Source organism: Molossus molossus, unplaced genomic scaffold (assembly GCF_014108415.1).
Source record: "Molossus molossus isolate mMolMol1 unplaced genomic scaffold, mMolMol1.p scaffold_m16_p_8, whole genome shotgun sequence".
Taxonomy (NCBI): Eukaryota; Metazoa; Chordata; class Mammalia; order Chiroptera; family Molossidae; genus Molossus; species Molossus molossus.
In genome coordinates this window covers 21,405,768-21,414,393 of record NW_023425402.1, presented here as the reverse complement: position 1 = coordinate 21,414,393, position 8,626 = coordinate 21,405,768, and the positions used below count along the sequence as shown (strand labels likewise).

Sequence of the window (8,626 nt, the reverse complement as noted above, 5' to 3'; positions counted from 1 at the left end):
GCAGATACCATTTTTTAGCTATCAAGGAGACGATGAGTTTATGTGAGACACCACTTTCCTACACTGCTAGTGAGGGCATAACTTAGCACAACTTCTATGGAGGAAAGTTTGGCAATACCTAAGTATCAGTGAACATGTCATGTGAGCCAACAATTCAACTCTGAGGACTCTGTGCTGCAGTACACTTGATATGTCTAGAATGGTCAACATGAAAAGTTATTTATTACGGCTTTCCTTGCAGCAGCAAATTATTAGAAACGAAATCCAAAATATAGTATGGTAAATATATTAAGGAACAGCCATCCACTGCAAAACTACATCTGATCTCTCCACAGTTGGTTCTGTAGTGTCTGACAGAGCACCTGGCACTAAGTAGACACTCAATAATATTTAATGAAAGAATGAACAAATAAAGTAATATGCAAAAGCTTATATGTAGGGATGTTCAGTGTTTTCATAAATTGTGAATAATAGAAATTCTCCATGTTCACCTGCAGAAGATTTAAAGCGACCCATTGAAAAGGTTAGTAATGTTTTAAAAGGTAAAGGTAAAAGCTTGCAAAAGGTGGAAACTGTGAAAAATTGTGTCGCTTGCATGACCTTTGCTCATGCTTCTGTTGAGTACGATAAGGTTTATCTGGATTATCCACAAGACAATAAATCACCCATCAGATGCAGGACGAGATACCAGACTAGTCCAACTGCAAAGTGGACAATGAGCCAGACAGAGTACATCAGCAGGAACTGCCGGAAGCTAAAAGTAGAGTATATAACCTACACCACAACTGTTATTCGAGGCTGAACCCTTTTTGGCTCAGCCCACCTGCACCCAGGTACATGGAATAAAACCTTTTGCTCTACATTGGCCTTGCATTGTGGATGTGATCTCCCACCAGCTAAGACCTTTTACCCATCTCACTTAGAACAGAAGTCACACTTCTTCCCTTCATTTATAAAACTTACAGGACCGGACTCCAAGTCAATGCTCAGTTCTCAGCTTTCTCCCTATTCCCCTTGTGCACTTCATTCCAGACTCGCTGTTCTTTCTATTTCCCAAACAAGCCATGACCTTCAAACCGTTAAAGTTGTCATGCCTTCTGCCCTAACACTCTTTCCTGTGATATGCACATGGATTTATCATGTCACAGCAAGAATCACTGAGATTCTTTTTTTTTTTTTAATCCTTACATGAGGACACTTTTTGAATTCATAGAGAGAGGGAGAGAGGGTAGAAGAGAGAGAGAGAAACATCGATGTGAGAGAGACACATCGACTGTTTGCCACCCACACAACCCCAACCGGGGTCTGAGACAAACTGTAACCAAGGTACGTGCCCTTAGTGGGAACTGAACCCAGGTCTCTCCAGACCGCAGGCTGATGCTCTAACCGCTGAGCCAAACTGGCCAGGGCACCATTGAAATTCTTCAGAGAGTGATAGAACGTCAAAAAAAAAAGATTAGGCTTTGCTTCTTGTTAGCTTTTAACTTTCATATTACTGCCCTAAACCTCTCATTCCAGAAAACCCAAGCCCATCACTCCAGTCAGGCAGAACAGAATGATGGAACCAGAATGGAATGATGGAGCCACCCTAACCCACCCAAGACTGCAGACGGTGGCTGGACAAGAGGAACAAGTTTTGGGAGACCCCAGCCCCCGACCAATCAAAGACGACCACGTCTCCTCAGCTGAACAATCACCCTCCCAGCTCTGAGTTTAAAAATCCCTAGTCTGTACAAGTTGGTTGCTACTCTCTCCTGAGAGGTAGTCTGGCAGGCTGATTCCCAATAAACCTGCACTTCTGGAGACCCTGCACCACCTCGTTCCGCCTCGTTCTTACACTTCTCATAATATAAACATGAACCAAAATGCCAGGAAAGCAACTGAGCTCTGCAGTGAGGCTGCTTACTTATCTCCCAGTGTAAACTCACCTGGGAGTAGAGATAGGACTTTAAGGTTTTAAGACAAATGACTAGGACCTATTGATGTCTGGGTGATTGGCCGGCAGAAACACTTAGTTTTTTGTCTTTTTTGAGTGACAGACATGATAAATGATAGAAACATCCCTTTTTGTATTCTGAAAGACAGCTCTCTAAATAAACACCCAGAACCCACATATAAATAATTTGTATTTTAAAACAAAATAAATGCATATTAACTAAATGTAGTAGAAATGATGAAAAATATGAGGACATTAATATTTGATAAAAAACAGGATAAAATCACCTTTGAATTATGTTTTCTAGATAAGCACCACCAAGACCTCAAGTCAAGTGGGCTTCATTTACACTCTTTACCTTTTTCTTCAATTAAGATGAAAGAAGTGATTTAAACTATGAATCCCAGGCAATCCTTTCCTTCATAAATATTAAAATGCCAGCAATGTTGGAATAATTAAGGCTGAATGGAAACACAAATGGTTTTCAAGTTGCAATTCTTTCAGTTGTAAAACCTTGATGTTTCCTTATCAGGTCAGAAGAACATCCTTACAGAAATTGGGTTCAAATAACTACAAAAATGTCCCCGGTATCAATAGAAAATCAAGGTCATACCAGAGCTCCAGTGGTCACCCTCTCAAAGGAAAATTTGTATGTTCCTATAAGCCCTGAGCTCACAAGTAATCATATACCTAATGCTAAATAAACACATCTTCAAGGGGAATATTCACTGGGTTAAACTTTGCTTTTTTTTTTTTTTTTTTTAACTGATGGTTCTTACATTAGAATTCAATGAAAATCTTACTTGGGAGCTCCAGCCAAAAGTTCCTACCTTGAAGGCTTTTTAAAAGAACTCAAAAGAGAAGGTGAGTCACAGCCTTCTTCCTCACTCTAAACCAGCTCCTAGTGGGGTCAGGGGAGGGGATGTGTGTGTGGTGGGGGGTGGGATTCCTCTCTCTCTCTCTCTCTCTCTCTCTCTCACACACACACACACACACACACACACACACACACACCACTTTTGAGAGCTGCCAAACCTCCTCTTTTCAAGTGCAGACTCTTTTAGGTTTCTGCAGAGAGGATCCCATCTTTTTCATGAATATGAGGGGAACCCTTGAAACACCAGAGCGAAAGACTTCCAGACCCAAACCCCGGCGAAGGAATAGGAAAAAGAGATTGGGAGTCATCGGAACTGGGGTGGTTCCTTTAATAATATATATTGCTTTCATTACGATAATAAAACATTCCTGGAAGTTACCAGGGAGAGGAAAGGAGAAGAACCCCCCCCCCCCCTTCTGAAGGAAGCAGCAGCGTCTCCTTGCAGAACGACAACCCTGAGGATACAGCAGTTGTCTTCAAATCTGTGACCATAAAAAATCATTATCTCTGTGAAATACAGCAATTTGGGAGATAATCAAACGGTGACCAGGGGGCAGAGCTGCCAATCTGAAGGATTATGCTCCCGCGCACCCGCCTGCGCCTGACCTTCCTGGGAGCCAGCTGTCTGCGAGGCGATGACGCCCCATCCACTCCGGGCACATTCATTAGACTGCCTTCGGTGCACGAGCCATTTGCATAACACCCCGGCTTTCTTAATTAGTACTTCATTTCTCCCTTGACTTATTTTGTGGCGAAGTTCACTGTCCCCCTCCTTGGTTCTCTCTTCCCTTGCTGAAATCTAGGAAGGAGTAGAGGTGGGCCGGAAGGGTGAGGAGGAAAAACCGAATAAGACTTGCAAATTAAGGCATTGGTAATTAGTCTGTTAATATTTTCAGATTTGCGTGAGGTTTCTGCGTGGAAAAACTGGGAGGAGAGACTGCTTGGGGAGAAATTCATCCTGGCCACTTCTTGCTCCAGTGGGTGTGGGAGGGCTAGGCTGTGCCTCCTTCTCTGCCCCCTGACTTTGAGTACACTCCACCAGGGGTGGGAAAGGTTTTGGTTTCAGATCTTCAGAATTAGCATTAATTCCATCAGAGGGAGGCATTATGTCAATGCACTAATCAGATGAGCTAGTCTCAAATTCTAACGGGTTGAGCGCATCTTTTCCTGGCAGTTCCTGACATTTCTAATTTCTTGCTCCAACTTCTCTCTTACTAGATTATTCAATACAAGTGAAATAAAAATAAAAGCATGTATATTTAACATGTAATTATGATAGTCTGCCAGTGTGCATAACTCAGATCCAAACAAAACCAAGCTACACTTGTCTCTACTCTTTCAGGGTGGAAAAGCCTCACCTTCCCCATCTGAGAGTCATAGCCTGTGAGGTTAGTGAATCTTGGATTCTGCTCATGAAGAGAAGGCAGATTTCGTTACATGGGCTCCAGAGATCTCCTACAAGAAAATAGAAAGTGACTATTATTAAAGGCCACAATAAGTGACCTTTAAGCTAGCCCTGAGATGTATAAATCATCAATAAAAATCAATAATTACTTCAATAAAAATCAATAATTACTTCTAAAAAGTCTCACTTATTTCACATCTACTGCTGTCCTTTCATTTATTTAATTATTTTAACTCTGCAAAGTAAATCAGTCTATGCATTATAACACACATAGGAATTTTTTTCAACCAAATATCCAATAAACCTTAATCCTTATCAAAAGTATAATGTTAGACAGAGTGAGCTGGGGGAGGTAATAGGAAAGCATAAATCCTCATGAAGTTGCAGTCTGGTTGAAGAGAAAAGACTAATACATAAACAGGATAACTATCCTTGGCAATAAATAGGTTAACATTATGAATAAGATGTCTTGGCCAGGGGCTTTGTAGACTTACTGGAGGTGGGAGGGTCATCTGTTGGTTGCTATTGTTATGTGAGTCCCAGCGTCATCAAATAGAATATATTCATGACCACATATGTCTCTGCACACGAAGGTAGGGGAATGTTTTCTTTCTGTGTCTTAGTTTTCTCATCAATATACAGATGAACCCAATCTACTACCAGTAGTTTTTAGAGGATGTACCTGATGCTTTTCAATATCAATACCAGAAAAAATTGATGAATGTCACATGATATAAATTACCTAAATTTTATTCTTTATTTCCATAGTTGAGAAAGCTCCAAATGAAAAGCCAAAACCTAAAGACAAGAAGACTTAAGTATAACTGACTAAGGGAGAAAGTCTTTAAGGCAGACTTTTTAATTGTTCTAGCCATTGGGAACAAAAGCAAAACCAATTACATTTCTATTACCTTTGTGATAAACATGTTAATTTAAGTCATGATCACTTTGAAAATTCTTAACCTATTTTCCTTAAATAAGGGTTTATTTTCCTCATTCAGTGGGCTCTCAAGCTAAGTCAAACATATAGTTTATAGCTTCAATGCAAACAGTATCTTGACAATGCAAAGGGAGTACTTTTATAAGTCTCTTATATAGATTCAAACCAGCTGAATCTATTTTGCTATGACTATTAAGAACACACACATACATACAACTAGAAGTAAATAAAATAAAAAGAGATTGTGAACATTAATTCAAGAAAAGAAACATTTCAACTCCAAACCATTATTTTGAAGAATGCTATAAGCAGCCCAAGGAAATTGTTTTTAACAAGAAACTTATACATTCAAAAAATTCTAATACACATTCAGAATTTTCCTTTCCAGACAATTTTTCTTAAAATGTAAAACTTATAAATTACAATTATGTGGACAATATATATTTTTCATATATATGCATATACACTTGTATTTAGAGTAAACCACATTTATATATGGAACGATATGCAAATGATAATTTTTATGACTAACAGATTCTCTTTAATATGTAATCATGCACACATGCATAATTTATAAGTAACATACCTATTCACATTTCCAAATGCATTTCCTTTTTATATTTTTTCTAATTCATTCTTTACTTTCAACTGAAATCAAATCATTCTTTCACCAGGGACTTTTTCTTTTCTTAAAAAATATGAATGCAGTGTTAAAGTTCTACAATTAACTCTAAGAATTCCATTTGAAAAGTTAAAAACACAGGGCAAAGGAGAGGCCAAGAAGTTATGTTGGACACAATATATATTACTTATGAGCAATAAGGGGGGCGGGGGGAGGTATAAAATAGTATGTGAAGCGATCGTTTGAAATGTTAAGCTTTGAAATATTTGCCCATAATGTTATTTTAACATAGTTGGTTGCACCAAATGGATGTGACTCTCATTCCCAAGTGATACTTTCTATGAACATAAAGTGTCTGCAGGTGTTTGCCTCCAGGTAGGTCACTGAAAGACAATGCAAATGAGGACAATTTCCCCAGTAGCAGCAACCGTAGAAATTAACAAGCATAAACGTGGTAGACACTGGCATCCTTCTCTCTAGCAAGATACGTTTTGGGGCATTTTAGAATTTGCCCTCCATTAACTCCTAGATTACCCCATCCCTCATGTATACCACCAGTTCATACGCAAAGAAACTAAATATAAAAAATTCTCAATTATCCACTTATAGAATATCCACTTAATATTTCATTCAGGGCATATTTGATATCCTACACTGGCTACTGGCTACTGGCTACCATCAACTCTGTGTTTGCTTCTGTAGTATGCACCTCCCTGTTACCTGGCCAGCCCTTTGGCAAGTAATTTTAATACAGCTTAAAGTAGGAAAATCTCTGATCTTTCTACCCCCCAAAGTGATATACTACATTTCTAGTTTTAAAAATACTATTTTTGCAACAAATCTTGTTTTAAGCTATCAAAAATATTATTAAAATGATCTTTGGGCAGCAAATCTTGTTTTAGGTTCTTATTAGTTCATTATGACCACTTTGAAAGTACAGATTATTGAGAAGAGGTCCAAGAGAGAAAGAAAATAATTTACACAATAAGTCAATCATTTGATTTGTGCTACTCATTTAATTCTCTTCAAGATTCCTGAGATAGATAGTAAGACCCTATTTCACAGATGAGGAAACTAAGGCACAAATGGGTTGAATAATTCACTGAATTATTCACAGAGCTAGAAAACAGCAACATCAATGCTCTAATACACTTGATTGTTTTCCATAAGAAAGCGTGACCTTGGTCTGGTAGGTGTAATCAAAGTTCACAAATGGTTTGGGAAATCGCAAAAGGAAGGTTATCTATGAAAAAACAGCACCCACAGTGCCTAAGGAATTCATCTAATAAAATAGCTCACAGATACACAGACAATACTTGATTTGCGATGGGGTTAAGTCCCAATAAACCCATGTCAGTTGAAAATATCCTAAGTAGAAAATGCATTTAATAGATCCTCCTGGATCTCAGGCTCTCATCACACTGCATTAGTCTGCTCACTCCCATCCTGTGCAGTCTAAGCCAGCTACACACACCTCCTCCTTCCCTCAGCCTCTAGCCATATTGTTGTGACTCCACCACCATGTTCAAAGCACTCCTGGTTTAGGGCTCCATCCTGTAAAGGTGCTTAAAGACCTCATCAACGAGGCCTGCTGGGACCCCAGCAGAGCATGGAATGGTCCCACGTCGCTTTGGTGCAGCTAACCCTGGGCTCTGAGGGCTTCCACACTTACCACTGGGATTGCAACCTGGCCATGGCTATGAACCTCGCCAGCATGTCCAGATGCTAAAATTTGCTGGCAACAAAGACATCACTACCCTAAAGGCTGAAGATAATGAAAGCACCTTGGCACTAGTATTTGAAGCTCCAAATCAAGAAAGGATTGCATACTATGAAATGAAGGGAATGGATTTAGATACTGAACAACTTGGAATTCCAGAACAAGGATGTAGCTGTGTCGTAAAGATGCCTTCTGGTGAACTTGCTCATACTCGCGGAGATCTCAGTCATATCAGAGATGCTGTTGTAATTTCCTCTGCAAAAAACGGAGCCAAGTTTTCTGCAAGTGGGGAACTTGGAAATGAAAATATTAAGTTGTCACAAACAAGTCATGTCAATAAAGAAGAAGAAGCTGTTACCATAGAGATGAATGAGGCAGTTCAGCTAACTTTTCACAGCGGGACCTGAACTCCTTTACTCCACTCTGTCCTGTAACAGCACCCAGTATGTTTGCAGACGTACCCCTTGTGTAGAGCATAATATTACTGATATGGGACATATAAAGTACTACCTGGCTCCCAAGAACAGGATAAAGAAGGATGTTAGGCATTTTTAAAATCCAAGAAAATAAAACTAAGCTCTTTGAGAACTGCTGCTAAGATTCCAGCATGCCCTGAAGTCTCTTTTGTCACCAAATGTGTACCTCTGAGTACATATGGAGATAATGTTTTCTGTAAATAACCTATTTTCTCCATTCTGTACAATAAAGGATAAAGTCTCAAGTCCAATCTGGTTTTATTAACCTAGAACTACTTCTGCCTTATCTAGAAATACTCTTAAGGATTTTTATAGAAAAGGGTTTTGACTATTAATGCAGTTTTAAGATTTGTTTTCAATATAAATAAAAGTCATTTGAATTTCAAACATGAAAAATAAAAGAAAATGCATTTATTATCCTAACTTACCAATCATCATAGGTTTTCCTAGCCTACCTTAAACATGCTCAGAACACAATAGCCAAAAAAGTACACTAGAGTATTGGTTGTTTACCTCGTGAGTGTGCCTGCTGGGAGCCGTGGTCACTGCCTCTGCTCAGCATCACAAGTATCCTACTGCCTATCACTAGCCTGGGAAATGATCAAAACTCAAAATATAAGGTATAGCTTCCCCTGAATGAATATCACCTT

The 8,626-nt window shown here is 39.1% G+C and overlaps 1 pseudogene; it reads left to right on the top strand.

The window, feature by feature from the left end:
• Positions 1-7,301: 7,301 nt before the first annotated feature.
• Positions 7,302-8,055, top strand: LOC118621405 (annotated as a pseudogene).
• The last annotated feature ends 571 nt before the right edge of the window (positions 8,056-8,626 follow it).